Source organism: Triturus cristatus, chromosome 5_1 (genome assembly GCF_964204655.1).
Source record: "Triturus cristatus chromosome 5_1, aTriCri1.1, whole genome shotgun sequence".
Classification (NCBI taxonomy): Eukaryota; Metazoa; Chordata; class Amphibia; order Caudata; family Salamandridae; genus Triturus; species Triturus cristatus.
Genome location: NC_140587.1, coordinates 530,910,710 through 530,926,995, shown reverse-complemented (window position 1 = coordinate 530,926,995; position 16,286 = coordinate 530,910,710).

Here is a 16,286-nt window from a genome sequence, read left to right as displayed (position 1 = left end):
AACCCATATAGACTCTCATGCAGCTACTTACCAACCAATGCAGCACCTTATACAGCAATAGACAGACTGCTACAAACATTCACACAGTTTAGTCACTAACCCATGCATTTAGTAAGACACATTTAATCACTCACTTATACAGTCAGTCACGTACCTACTAAATCCTCCACACAGACACTTATACATCCACTCATTCCTCAATAGAGCTTGGCATATATATAAAACAAATTTAAACATTACAGAAACACAGTCACTGGATGATGTCATCAGTGATGTCATTGCGGGGGCGCGAGTTATAGTTAGCTATAGTTAACGCCGGAATTTCTATGGTTTTGTACGAGTGAAATGTCCAACTAACTATAACGTTCCTGAAACCTATGGTTTTTTTCAGTTAAATTCTATGTTTTTTTAAATGCTAATTTCTAACTATAACGTGCCTGAAACCTATGGTTTTTTCAGTGAATATATATATATATATTTATATATTATATTTTTAAACCTTCCATGTACTTATGTATCTTTATATTTATCTCTTTGCTTCTAATTCAGCGTGTCCAATGCACTACCCTATATCTCTCTCAATATATCCTCTACCTCAAATCTCTGACTCATCTCAAACCTCATTCTACTACTCTTTCTAATGCGCTACCCTATTTCTCACCCTATATTCCCTCAAAATATCCTCTACCTCCACTCCTTCATTCATCTCAAACCCCATACCACTACTATGATCTCCAAAGAACCCTTTCTAGACTCTTCCTTCCTCTACCCCTCCTTGCATCATCTCATGCCTCATTTACTATTCAGAACTCCCAAACAAGCCTTTCTAAACCCTTCCCTCTGACTCTTCCCCCGAGCTCTCCATTACTCATCCCAAAACCCCTCCTACTCCTATGAACTCCGAAAAAGAAGAAAAATCATTCGATACCCTTCCCTCTTCTATCCCGCCACTATTCTTTTTCAACCCAAATAACAGACTAACATGCCGCCACTAAAATTAATTTCATATTTCCCTAGATTAATTCACCACTAATCCATTTTTGGCTCTGGAATAGCATGCTATTCACTGAAAAGCACTTTAACACCTCATGGGCCATATTCTCAAGGAGCTATCGCTGAGTTAACGGCACTTTATCCCAGCCAAAATTGAGGTATATTTATCACCCTATTCACAAGCTGGTGTAAACAGCCCATAGCACCAGTTTTCCTGCAATAGCAGCTGCAAAAAACATCACCACAGATGACCCCGGCAACTATCGCTAATGAGATGCAGAGTAGGCGTTCCCATGCAAAAAGCCGCAACAACACCACTCCTCCACATTCTCAACAACCAGCCTCATCTGCAAAAAGACAACGAAACATGCAATAAGGCATGTTAGCAGCAGAAAACTAACACCTGCTCTAACCTGGTGCAAAGTCAGATGGCAGCCTGCAACAGAAAAGGGAGCCCAGCCCAGAGACACACCTGAAGAACAACAGATGCCATGGAGCCACTGAACATGCGTGCCTGACACCCAAGAGGGCAACAACACCCACTGCCACTACACCCAGGACCACAACCCCCCTCCGCAATCCCCCCGGACCACCACAGAGGCAGCACGGACAAAGACAGCAGACCCACAGGAAACGCACCAGCCTCACAGACTTAACACCAGAGGATGTCATTGCCCACTACAGGCCCAAAAGGACAACCATCCTATGCATCCTGACCATCATCGCCCAACAGGCTGACGGCACCAACACAGCGGACAAACAACATCCCACCCCACACAAAGCTGCTGGCTGTGATGCACCTGTTGGCCTCTGGTACTCCCAACCAACACCCACCAGAGGCAGAGGAGTCTCACAGCCAGCTACATCCAAGTCCCTCACACCTGTCCTGGATGCCATCATCAGCCCGGTACCCCAGTATCTATACGTCCACCACAATGTGCAGGATCCACTGGAGACCAAGCAAGGACCATATGCCATAGCTGGAAGCAGGCATGTGTTGGGGTCAATACACAGCACACATGTCCTACTTGTACCCCCGGTGACACAGCACACAATCACCGCAATAGAAAGCACACGTCTCACATCAATGTGCAGGCAATATCCGAACACTGTGAAATCTCCACCAACGCCGTTGCCAAATACCCAGCCAGTGTGCATGATTCCTACATCCTCCGACAGTCCATCATCAACCAGCGCTACCAGGATGGCACCAAGGGAAATGCACTTTCTTGCATGATATGCCCCCCACTTTTTGCTGAATTGCTGATGTACTTTGACTAAGTGTGCCCTGGGCTCCTGCCAATCAGGTACCCAGGGCCTGTGTTCCTTCCCTAAAACTGCATGACAACCTAAACCCAATTGGCATCTCTGGCCACAGGTCAGCCCCTGGTAAATGGTACCATAGGTACCCAGGGCACTCTGACCAGAGAAGGCCCCTAAGGGCTGCAGCACTTATTGTGCCACCCTTAGGGGCCCTGTACCCTTACACGCACACACACTGCCTTTGCAGGCTGAGTGTGTGGGTGCAGAACTAAACAGAGAGTCGACAGGGCACACATCTCTGTGTACCCTGCCCACAACACACACTGCCCTGGCATACATCAGCCACCCCTCTAGCTGGGTGTCCTTTGCCAGTGGTGTGGGCACAGGTGCATGAGCCCTGTGCCCCTACAGTACCCAGGTCCATTCCTGGACACTGTAAGTGCAGTGCTGCCATTTAAGAGTATATGGTGCTGGGAGATCATCAACACGAACTCCACAGCACCATGATGGCTGCACTGAAGACGGAAAAGTTTGATATCAAACTTCTCAGCACATTAAACCCGCACTGATGCCAGTGTGGGATATAATGTACAATGCACGACAGAGGGCATCTTAGAAATGCCCCCTGAAACTAACCTACAATCCAAGTCTTGTCTGAGGGGCTGCCATACAGCAGACATGTTGCTTGACACCCGGGTAGAGAGCCATCCACTCTCCTGGGCCTGCAACAATGCACATCCTGGGTGAGGTGCTAGGTCTCCTCCCCCAGGATGGGCAGGGGAAGCTTCAAAGGCATTCCGCCTTTGCGAGCTTCTCCAGGCCACTTGCTGTACTCAGCAACTGGCCCCTACCGGTTCTGACCCCCATTCTGGCGGGAAGACTGGCCAGAAACCCCAAGGAAGGAAAGGGGGTGTGCCAGCCTCTGCCAACCCCACCCCTCAGGTGGGGGAGGTGAGGTGAAGCACATCTCCGGGCTCTCGCCATCTTGAAGATGGGAAGACCATCCCAATCAGGACTAGGCTACTGCCCCCCTCCCACAGGAGAGTGGCAGGATAGGGGGTGTACCCACCCCAGGGCAGGGACCCATTGGTCCCTGCCCTTTACCTACCTGTAGTGCCCCTAAATCTAGTATTTAGGGGCACCCTGAACTTTCCTTCCTTAGATTCAGATTCCGAAACAGCAAAGAAGATCAAGAAGCAAGAAGACCTGCTGTGCAGCTGCTAACAAGAGGAAGACACCAACTGCTTTGGCCCCAGCCCTACCGGCCAGTCGACCCTTGAACCTGCTCCTGCTAAATCCCGGCATCTCCCATGGCCAGCAACCTCACAAACCCCGGAGGATCTGGCTACCTTGTGACTCTAAGCCTCTGGGACTCCCACGAGCAGTGATACTGCTCAAAGCAAGTAAATGACCCCTGGCATCAGCCAGGAACCGCGAACCCTGCACACTCTGCACCTGCCAAGCCTGGCCTGTCCTGGAGTGGACAAAGACCAAGAGGATGCACCCCCGGTGACTGTGACCCCGAATCCAGCACCCAAGGACCCACCTCGACGCTCCTGACGACGCCTGTAGCCTCAGAACCAGGGACCCCCCCAACCGCGATCACCAGAGGGTACGATGTCCCGACACCAAAAGGCACCCCTGCACCCGGCGCCCTGCGGCCCCCTGTGCCCAACTCCTGGGTACCTACCTATCCTCCAATTACCCAACTTACCTCTCGAATTGGTGGTCGCACCTGAAGAATCTTCGTCCCCGAGCTTGCAGCCTATGTTCGTTCTTGAGCTTCTCCATTGCAATCCATTGAGCGCCCGACGGCTCAAAAGCACCCTGCACCCAGCCGCCCGAATGCCCCTGACAATGCAACCTCTACTCCAATCTACTTCCCCATTTGCCCTGAGCAAGTGACCGGGATCCCAGCTCCCACAGCAGCGTGGCCTGCTAGCCAGCAGCCACCAACCAAGGGCCCCCTGCCTTCCATAGGATAACATTGGGCCTAACTCACTCTGCACCCGGCTGCCCCTGTGCCACTGAGGGTGTAACAACTGTACTTACCTGACCCTGGGAGACCCCTGTGTCTATGCCCAGAACCTTAACTCTGCCAGTCGAGTACTTACCCAAAAGCCGATAACTCACTTTTCTTCCATAGGGTAACATTAACTGGTTTCACCTGAAAATTCTTCTAAGTGTGGAGTTTCTAAACTTTAAAAAATTCCCCTAAAATCATCCGAGTAACGAAAATGAAAACACTCACCTGCTATTAGGAGAGATCCCAGTGCTGGATCTTGGTGCCCAGCACTGACCCTGAAAAGTAATTACAGCCATACTTACCGCTAACTCATTTTTCTTCCATGGGAAACCATTGACTGTTTTTCTCTGAAATTTCTTCTAAGTGTCGATTTTTGCAAACTACAAATATTCTTTAAAAATCGTACCAACTGTGAAAACCTAATTACTGACCTGTTTTAGATAGATGTCCCAGTACTGAGCCTAGGAGCCCAGCACTGGATTACAAAAGTAACGAGAACATACTTTACCTCTTCAACTTGAATTTCCTTTCATAGGATAACATTGCCTATTTTTTGCTGAAAAAGTTTGTGTCGATTTTGCAAACTTCCAAATATTCGTTAAAAATTGCCTGTATAACCTAATCACATTCTCTCAACTGCTTACAGGTGGTACCCTAGTGCTGGATCCAGGATCCAACACTGAGCTAGAAAAAGTAACAATAACCCCACTTACCTGCAAAGTGAGTTTCCTCCCGTAGGATAACATTGGTGATTTTATTAGAAAAAGTTTTTGTGTCAACTTTTAAAATACCAAAATATTGCTTAAAAATCACAACAGCAACTAAAACGTATTTACTCACCTGTTTCGAGGAACTGTCCCAGGACTGAATCTGGGATCCAGTCCTGGAGTTAGAAAAGTAATCCTAAAAGTAATCAATTGCATTTACTTAGAATTTCCCATTGAGCTCAATGTATAATTGTGTTTGAATTGTGTTGCCAATTGCAACAAACTGTAACTATTGCATTCAAAAGACTATTGCCTATTGAAAAGTACTTAACTAAATCATCTCATACTGAGAAAGTATATTTTGATACCTATTGTTGGTTCTAAAATAAAACAACCATATACTTTTATATACAAACCATTGGCCTAGAGTTCAGTTCTTGAGTGTGTAAGACCATTTGCTGACTGAGTGTGTACAACAAATGCTTTACAATGTCCTCTGATACTGCCTTACTGCTCGACCAAGCTACCTCTTTAGAGAGTAAGGTATATCTAACTTTAGCCTCTGCCAAACCTCTGGGGACTGTGGACTCTGTACACACTGTACCTATTTGGGAACAGCATATACAGAGCCACTTTCCTACAACATGCAAAAAAAAATGCCCACCCACCAGACACGACAGAACAACTTACAATGGTAACCTGGGCAAGCTGTGAACATGAGCCATTAATGGCATGGCACCTCAGCCACACAATAGCGGAATGTTGGGAGAGGTGGGAACCAGGCATCTGTGAAGGAGGCGGGAGAACAATAATTGGGAAAGTACACAATGCCAAGAGTGGCGGCGATGTGCTGGACAGACCGCAGTATGCATAACACACCCATATCCATGACGACATACACCGCTGGTATATGGAGTGTACTGGACAGTGGACGCAACCATGTCACCCCAGCCAGTGGGAGAGTTCACGGAAATGGTGCCTGTTACATCCCCCCTGTAAGCGTGAGCGGAGTGAGATGGCACGGCGTACGCCAGGCCAGCCTAGGGGTGTGAATAAAAAGCATGTAGCCCTGGGCGTGGTCCTCTTCCGGAATGCCCAACGTCTCTGCCAGGGCAACGCCCCTCAGCCCGTCACGAGACCGACGCCGTCCTCGTGAGCGGAGTTGCCTGCCATCCTGTGCGCCTTCCGTACCCCGGCCCGCTGGACCTGAACCCGTCAGGCCCGCCCCTGAGCAGCCAGGCCACACTGATCACCTGCCGACACCGGCGTGTGTCAAGGAAGGCCCACCACGTGCCGGCGCAAGCTCCAATCCCGAGGCCCGTGACCTTGGCAGCCTCCTCAGACCATCACGGCCTCCACCACACAGGCCCGCTTTAGTCCTTTCTCGTTGACGTACTCTACTGCTGCCTCCGGCCTACACTACGGACAAGTAGGTCACACATTTGGAACTGAGTCTTGATTATGCAATGGCAGAGCACACAATTCATGGCTGATTTTATGTCACTGCACTCCCTTCGATCAGGTGGTAGCAACCATGTGCATAGCATCCCAACGACACATGGCTGTGGGCCCACGCGGACTACTGCTCCCAGCCTACGCTGCGCTCGAGTAGGTCACAGAATTGGAACTGAACATCGATTATTCAAAGGCAGAGTAAGAATCATTGCACGCAAGGAGAGGCGTAAGAAGAATACGCGGTTCAGTCAGGAGGAGGTGATCGAACATACTGACAACTGCCCTGGTGTCACTAACTCTGTGCATCGCAAGACAATGACACATGGCTGTGTGCCCTTGCTGACCGCTGCCTCAGGCCTACACTGCGGTCGAATAGGTCACACACAATTTGAATTCAGCCTTGATTTATTTATGGCTGACTTGATGTCACTGAACAGGCCTCAACGCAGACTGCATCCCCTTTCAGTTCCGGTGCAACTAAGTCTGTTCCCCGAGACCCATGGACACTTTCTGGTTGGATGTTGGTGGTGAATGAGTCCATGGACTTGGGGTTGTCTTCGCCATCATGTTGGTGATACTGACTTTGTGGCGAAAACCATGCCATGGCATTTCACTCCTCCATTTGCTGCTTCCGGACATCTTACACCCTCTGCATCATGCCCTGGAGGACACCTTCCACGGTCCCCGCAACCCTACGTCATACACCACAGACATTGGTGAGAACGCGCTCCACTCGCGTGGCCCATCTGACTGCCCCGCAAGTCACCGTCCCGTGGCAGGGTGCCTGTGCCGGCCGCAGTGCATCCGGGCCACTAACTCTGTGCTGGTCAGGTCAGGAAACCCTTCTTCTAAGATATTGGATGGTCTCTGAGGCGATGACTTTGGGGTCATAAACGCCATGTGTCTGTGGCCCTGCACTGTCCGCTGATTCCGGCCTCAACTGCAGCCCACAAGGGCTCATACATCAAATAGAGTCATGACTGGCCCAGACGTTGCATCACCGAAGGAGCGACATGCCACCACTGCCAGGACCAACTCCAACTGCCAACTGCCGGTGTCGAAACGGTCGTAATGGGAGACTGACGGTGTTGCTCGCACCTGTCGTGGGTACCATCTTCTGCCTGATCCCCTGCTCAGCACTCCAGGTGCCACTAACTCAGTGCACCACGAATCATCGTACGTTACTGTTTTGGTTATGTGCTGTGGTGAGTTCACGCAGCGATGTCTCCTCAGGCAGTGTGGGAGACCTGGGACGATGATGTGGAAGATGATGCAGGTGTGACACCCCCCCACTGCAGCTGCATCAGGAATGTAATGAAGGGACACACTCCTAGACATTTTCTTCACATGAGCGCACTCAGCTCTGGGGCCCCAACCTCAGTGCACTGAAACTCACGGACACTTCTGTTTGTATGTTGGGTGACCCCTTACTTGCTCCGGCTCCCTCCATGTTGCTCAGCAGTTGACTCCGTTATGCAGGTGTTTTCTGTTTCCATTGCACTGGTGTCCACTGTTCAAGTTGTTGCCAGCACCAAGAACTCCATGCAGGCTGGCTTATACTCACCCCACACACATCCAACACAGGCATCACTGTACATGTGGCCCGCCACTCAAGGGGCCGTGCGCACGTGCCCGTAGCCAGTTCAACAAGATATCTGCGTGTGTCCCTGTGGTCTTGTTGTATGCATGAGCACCCTGGGCCCTATGACATTACATTGTGCTGTGTCCTGCGGACGCAGACATGTCACCGCAGGCAGCAGGTTAGAGCTAGGACATGTTGCTTTGTCGTCACCCACTCAATTCGTAAGGGGAGTAGACTGAGTCATCATACGTAGAGCCAATGTGTGTGTGCGATGGATATGTGCGTGCCCCTGGTCGTGGTTCTGTACTGGGAATGTGCATGTGTCTCTATGGTAGTGTGGGTCACCTTTGTGGGGTGTAGGTGGTCCCTGAAGGGTAATGGACACCCACGTATGTGTACTAGTTCGCGTTCCAAGGATTCGGACCACACCCGCACCTGTTCGGCCACCTCCTTTTGACGTTCTGACACCTGGCATTGGGGTGCCATATGTGGGTTGGTGAGGTGTTGTGAGCCAGCCGTGGTTGTGGGTGCTTCCTGCTGTGTGGTCTGTACAGGGGCTATGGTCTCCTCTATGTAGCTTGACAGCCCTGGTCCTGGGGCTGGGTTGCGTGGGATGTCCATGGGCTGTTGTTGGGTGTCGGTGTCGAAGTTGTGGTGGTCGTCTCAGGCATCACTGATGGGTTGTCTGGTCTGCCCTGCTGGAGGTGTTGTTTGTCCCTCTGCAATGTGAAGGGAAGATGCATGTTGACATTTGTGTTGGTGTATTGTTCTTGTAGACATGCAGACTGTGTGACAATGTGCAATTTGAGGGGGGACAGTGGACATTTGGACTACATGACTGATGTGAAGTTGTACCCGTACATATGCATCTCACAGTTCCCCGCTCTGTCAAATGTGATTGGCCTGTTTCTGCGCATGCGCGAACCCAGTTGTGTCCCCTGTTCTGCAGTGTCTGTGTTGCACTTTGTGCCACATGGTCATGGGATGTGCTCTGATTGCTATGTGTGTGTGCTGCAGTGTGCCACGGGGATGGGGGACATGACTCTGGGTAATTGTTTGTGTGCAGTGTGCTACACATCGTTGTGCATGTGTGCCATTGTGCCCATCTCCCCCCGTCCCCCCAGTCCCTATTCGTTACTCACCCTGTTGTTCTTGTTGTGTCAGGTCCTCTCGAGCTATGTCCGTACTCCCACCTTTTGCACCGTCTCAACACTGATGACTGGCCTCCTTTTCTTCCTTTGGGCCTGGTGTGGGTTTTCACGTCATGCCAGCGCCTCTTGTCCTCCTCCATTGGCCTCCTCGTCACTCCTGCTGCATTCAAGGTGGTCTGATTGTGGGTCAGTTGCTGGTAGTGTTCTGTCACCTCCCTGACGCTGGTCTTGTTTTCCTGCGGAGTGCACCCCGTCTTCCTCTTCCTCTTCTCCTTGGCCTTCCCTGACCCCGTTGGTCCTTGCTGGTGGTCTGTGGGGCTTGTGGGGTTCGCGTTGGCCTCTGCGTTGGTTCAGGGTGCATCCATGTTGCTACGCACTTTGGATTGTTTCTGGTGTGTTTTTCTTGTTCTGCTTTTATAGTGCATTTTCCTGCCAGACGCGTGGGATTTGTAAGCCTGCCGCTGATTTTCACTGCTTTTTGTATCATGCTTGGCCTCATCGCAGCTTTTTTGGAGTTCGTGTTTTGCATTTTTGTGGCGTGGTGTTGATTTTAACGCAGCCATTTGACACTTTTTCTGCTGACTATCGCATGGTACCGCCTTGTTGTGAATACTTCGTTAACATGGTGTAAATTTCCCGTGATAGACTGCGATGTTGAGTGTTATGTTAAGTAACTTTTGCGATGGTTATCACACGTTCTTGAGAATATACCCACATCAGAGGTAGCAAGCGCTATATAAATGCAAAACGTTTTCCTCTTGTTTCTCTCCATTATCCTTCTCAATCCAAATAATAGACTAACATATCCAGTGCTCAAATTAATCTCATATTTCACTATACTAATTCGGCACTAATCCTGTATGGGTTCCGGAGTAGCGTGCTAATCACCAAAAATACGCCTCATCAGGGGTAGTAAGCGCTATATAAATGCAGTCCAATACAATATATATTCAAATGTTTTAGCACTATGATGAGGTCGTTCATATGCATTGAAAAGAAGATCTGAAAGTATTACGGGTAGATTCCAGGTGTATCTTTGGCATGCTGCCAAGAACATATAGCAGTCCTTTACGCAAAAATATATGATAATATGAGACATCACTGCAGCGTCACCCAAAGTGATGCAAACCAGTGCAAAGTGTGTTTTTGCCATTTACTTTATTGTATATGTGCTGGAACGTGGCCTAATGTATTGCAAAATATTGGTAGATAGTGATTTGTGCCAAAACATTGCCTTCTTGAGAAAGGCCTGAAGTTGAAATATTGTTTATGTCTTCAAACTTTGGAAGTGTGCTGCATTTTGCAGCAAGCATATAAAGTGGGAAAAATTGTACAATATGTCAAAGCCTAGTATTTTATGCAGGAAGGGTACCTTTTCAGTACATAACCTATGCTAGACATGCCACGAACACGCTGGCACTATGATGTGGTGCATGGCATCATAAAGGGTGACACTGCTAGGGGAAAGAGGAACAGCATCATATATTATTAGATATGGAACTTCCTGTTCTCCCCCTTTCACGAAATGCAGAGCAGCAACTTTGGTTGCTGCACTTCTTTGAGTAATTTCTTAGTAAATTTACCAATTGAAGTTCAGGTATTGTGCTATATGAAGACTGCATAATAGTGGCAAGTGGTTTCCTAAGCTGAAATTCTTATTTTGAAGGACTTTTAACCATCTTGATAGCAAAGTTTATATTGGGTAGTCTGTAAAAAACAAAAGGCTTATTGTAGGTTCAACAGATGACCAGAGGTGCAGATGATGCACTATATGTTAGCTAGTTGCTCACATATTCTCAATCAGACATATAAGCTGGTCCTGTGATATTTGCAACAGGAAATACATCTTCTGCAATGTTTAGTAAAAGCATCAGAAACCTGGCTACTTGCATTCTAGCCCACATTCAGCAAATGACATTCAGGAGACCGGCACAGAAGCCAAAAGCAAGCACCACACTGTTTCCCACAGTTTGATTTTTTTGGACAGATTTGGTTTGGACTTTGAGGCTTAGTATGCCGTGATGGTGATTTTAAATTTGAGAATCAGTAATAACTTTTCTGACCAGATTAAGGTCAATGGACACATGTCTATTGGGTTTCTTGAGGAAAACTATGATGCCCGACGGGTAAGGAGCTCCGGCCGCGAGCTCCCTGTCAGGCATTAAACGACCGGTAAACACTGACTGCCATCGCCTGTGTGGAAGAGAAAGCACCCGATTGAAAGAGACTACGTTTCCCGACAGGCGGAGCAGGAGTCACATCCCGCGTGACCTGGACACTCACCGGACCCAGATATAGGGGCAGTCAGGAGATGAGAAGCTGACGATTATCCTGGCGGATTTCTCGAAGGTTGCTGTCTCAAGCGATGGAGCGTGGTGGGGTAGGAGTACCTTGGGCACTTTCTGGATTTTTCTTCCCCGCTTGTTTTGTTCCCGTGATTCTGGGCCAGGTTCTCCGGCATAAAGCGCGCTGCTCCTCTGTTGACTAAAGACTGCTGCGTTCGGCGTCTCATGCAGAGGAGCGTTCGGTTGCCCGATTTGGACAACCCCCCCCTGCAAGTGTACTCCCTGTTGGTGAGACTAACCACCTTTTGGGGTCTCATGCGGGGAGTTTGGGTTCTCTCTTGATTGCTGCTGCGGTAGCTCTGGATTACCTCTTGGAACCTTGTCAGTTGGTGTGGATTACTGAACAGGGTTGTCTACACACCTATAGAGTCCATCTCAGTGACCAGAGTAACATCAGAAGGTTACTACAACTGAGGATTGGGATTTTATGCGATGCTTGCTTGTGAATATTGACAGATTTTGAACATTAACATAGGGTTTTGTGCATTCTTAACAAACCTATGTCGGCTCTGCAACGGCATTATACAACGAAGTGATTGTACCATTGCCTTCTTTAGTTTCACGTTTGGTTGTCTGCCTTGTTTCTTTCCCTAGGAGAGAGAGAGAGACACAGAGGGGGAGCAGGACGACCCTGCTTTGCATATACGGCCATACCGCATGTACCCTAGGGTAGGTAGGGGGAGAAAGTTTACGCTCTGGTGACCAATGTGCCTAAATGTTATGCTGCCATAGACTTTCACCTCCATAATTGTTTGTCTTCTCTCTGGTAGTTCATGCTGGAAGCTTGCAACCACTCTCCTCTCTCTTCTGGTATTGCTACATCCTTCTTTTGCTTTACAGGTAGATCATTACTTATAAAACACATGTTGATGTAGTGGTATTGCCTTTGCCTGTGTGTTTTTACTAGAGCAGGATAGTGACAGTGTTCTTTGTTGTGTCATCCACAGATCTCCCTCCTTGCTGTTCCTACCCTTTCCTTACCTCGCTTGAGTGTCTCACTAGTCCGCGTGTATTTTATATTACGGACTTGGGACGGTCGAGAGGTGGACCCATTTTGATCATCAGTACAGTTCCGAGGAGTCTGGAAGGTGGAACCTGATACTCCCTGCGAGGACCGTCGTTTTGGCGAAAATACTTGGATTTTTCCCCAATCGAACCAACCATACCCCGGGGATTGAAGGCAACCTTTCAGCGATCCTCGAGATTAATTCTATTACAGCAATAATCGATGGACTACGGAATTCTGAGGAATATGGCAGATTGATCGGTTGAGCTGCATTTTGCAGCTGAGTGGAGATGGGCTCTGGTTCACTCTCTGGGTTTCTACTCTCTGCCCTCACCTATCTTCCGGTCACTCCCCTGCTACACAGAATCCCACTACAATCAACTTCACATACAGATTACCTTGAGTTGACGACCCGGCTCGTCTCCTGTCGTGGCTGTCCTGACCCCTTGAGATGTTTTTCCCAGTTGGAGCGGAAGGAGAGTATGGACTCTCCGTTGTGGCCCCTCTCTCTCGAGGACGGCACCTCTTTCGATCCAGGAGTAGGGACTGCCTTAGTCCACTGTTTGAGCCCTTCAGGGGCTGCTGCATGTGCACTTGAATTGTTTTCCCCTGACTTGGCCGCATGTTGCCTGCTGGGACGCTGCTGCCCTGTGGGCCCGGGTGTCTCCCCGATGATCGGAGCATGAGCAGAGACTTTCTCTGGTTTTCTGCCCTCCTGACCCCGAGGATGCTGGTTGTTCTACAGTTTTCCAGCTTGCTGTGCTGGAGAGTTTGTGGGACCGAGCCTGGAGTCCTCCTTCTTGGTGGTGCCGACCGGCTGCCGGGATCGCCGCTCGCAGGCGTTTTTTGTCCTGGGTCACCAGCCCGTCTCATTTCACGTCAACCTGCTGTAGCGGGTAGTACAACATTTTGTATACCCCCCCATTCTGCATGTTTATATTAATCTGAATAATTAACTAATAGTAATCTTATTAATTGGTTCGCGGTGAAATACTTATCAATCCTACTATAACAAAAGAATTACACATGGGAATTGCACTTTGCATGGCTATATTAATTGTAAACTAACATGTGTACGCATACTAATAGTAGAAATTTACAATATTGTATGATATATGTTGCTTTCGTGATTTATTTGTGATTTGTGCTTTATTAAGTGAGTATAAACCGCTTTGAGTGTTGCTTTCTGCTAGATAATTAAACACACATATGGGTATTGGCGAAGGGATATCATTTTATTAGCCATTTCTATGTTTTAATTACGTTTTTGTGTTTCTTTTGCTTAAATTGCCCATTTCGGCCTAGACAAGATGGCTGAACGAGACGTTGAACGTGACTGCCCTGACAACAAGAGGTTCCGGGTGAAGTGCGCAGGCGTCACCGCAAGCAGCAGTGGCCTGGACCTGACCCCGGGAGAACATGTACCCTTCAAGGTCTCTCCGGGAACTTCACCAGCAGCAAAAACAATGGACAATTTAAAAACCGGAACCAGCAAGTGCGATGAGTTCATTACACGAACACCCTGAGAACTTTACCCCGCGACCCCAAGTCGACCAATCAGGACTTTCTAAACCCCGATCTTGATACTTTTTGACATTATTTGCATTATAAAAGTAGGTAGGGAATTGAACTTAAAAAACTCGCTCTTCTTTGACGAACTCGATTTCCTGACGTTATGCTGACGGAGAGGACGGTGACACTGCTGGACAGCTGTTATCCTGAATCTTTGAGAGACTGAATTGCGGCCTAACTTTGCTGAATAAAGATTTTTCCCCGACCTGACTGACTTAGAGGACGACTTTTAGCCGGATTAGGTAAATATGATGCTCTGAAATGCTGATGATGATTTCTAACGATTTTTGCAATATTTCTTAGATAAATAATATTTGATCAATTGACAAATGTGTTGTGTCGATTATTTGGAGAAGAGAATTAAGAAAAGAAGTAGTGTGTAGATAGATGAGTTTAATCACTAAAATCATAGATAACAACTAAATGATTCATCTCCTTATGAGAGGAATATCTTAGGGTTGAAGTCAATGTATTTAGGGTAAGGTAAAGGTATTCCTTTCATGTCAGCGTTTGGAATCTTATTTCCCTAGGAAAGCAGATCAATGGAGTGTGAGAATTGGTGTTATGGGCCCCACCAATGAATGTATATGAGTGAATTTGTTGTTGAGGTATTTGATCTGTGACAAAAGGGGAATTTGATGTTCCACGCTGCAACAGTTTTTCTGGTAGCAGAAGGATGGTTTGTGTTGTTTTGGTTTGGTGATTATTGCTTGTAAATAGCTTATTGATTATTGGTTATTGATATTGGTTTATGTACTAACATTCTATGTGAGTCGTGTTGAGTTTTATGTTGTTTGCACGGCTTCTGGGATGTAGGAAGTCGGAAGTTTGTAACGGTTCCTTAGTAGAGCAGAGGTAAGCGCTGTTCTCGGGAAAGACGGAATTGTTGTTATCCTGTAGCTACACAGGAGAAACGTGTGACTATTGAAGTTGCACGACGCATTGTCTGGGTTCGATTCGGTGACATCGCCGTGTGTTGCCATTAGAGACATTTTCTGTGTGAGAGATGTGTGTATGATAGCGAAGGTTACCTGTGAAATTCTGGTCTTAGGTACCAGGGATCCAAATGGCATTCTGATAACGCTTATCACTGGAAAGGTAATAGGTATGCTCTGAGCTTGTTAGAAGGACAAAGGAGAGGGAAGCGCTGCTTTGTTAACGTATGTCATAATTCTGTAGTAGGACAGACTGTTCGCTGTTCTCGGGAAAGACATGATTCTGTGTGAATGTATTACTTTTTCATGTGTGAAAGTGCGTGAATGTAAAGGCATTCGGGTTAATTGTGAAACTCTTGTTTTATTTCTCAGGAGCATTGGGTCTCCAACTATGTGTCTTAATTCTGGATAAACGGTTAGCTAATGCTTGTCAGAAGGGTAAGGTAGAGGGATGTGCTACTTTATCAGTGGAAGTAACGATTCCGTAGTAGGGCAGAGCTAAGCGCTGCTCTCGGGAAAGACGGAATTCTCGTGAGAAAGGTCTATTGCTATTCCTTGGTTAGCGAAGCGGATAATGGTGGCGTTTTTATGTTGTTACTAATGGAATTGTAGAAATTGAAACAAAAACTTACTGAGCAGATTTGTGAAGGAGGGGTAGATAGGAGCAGGAGCTGCCGCAGCAGCTGCTGACGTCAGAACGACCGCACTGGGATTGGACAGTCGGTCAGAAACGTAAAACGCTCCGGATTGGTGCGTTAGTGAGAGTCACGCTGGGATTGGAGAATAATAAAAGTGACATAAATGCTCCGGATTGGTGCGTTAGTGTGAGTCGCGCTACGATTGGACAGAAAAGCGGTACCGTTGTAAAAGAGACTAGTGAAACACGAAAGAAGGGAAAATGTATTACGATCCACCAGAAAAGGAGAAAAAGTCATTGTTTGGTAGAATTAAGAAGTGGTTTAAGAAGGACAAACCAATCATAACTAGGGAAGGGCAGTTGCTTCCTCCACCGAAAACCCCTGCATCCTTCATGGTTGCGAAATATGGAAATCACACTTGTATTTGGTTAGATAATTGGGTCAAATATTCCGAGAAGGACGGAGTGTTGGCTTTTCCAGAACATGGTTCATTTAATTTGGCTGTTTTGAGAAATTCGAGAGAGAAAATTATGAATTTAGAACCGAGACCTAGACCGACACAATTTGAGGCTTTGACGGAGTGGGAAGACGAGATGCATGACCGAGAAAGACA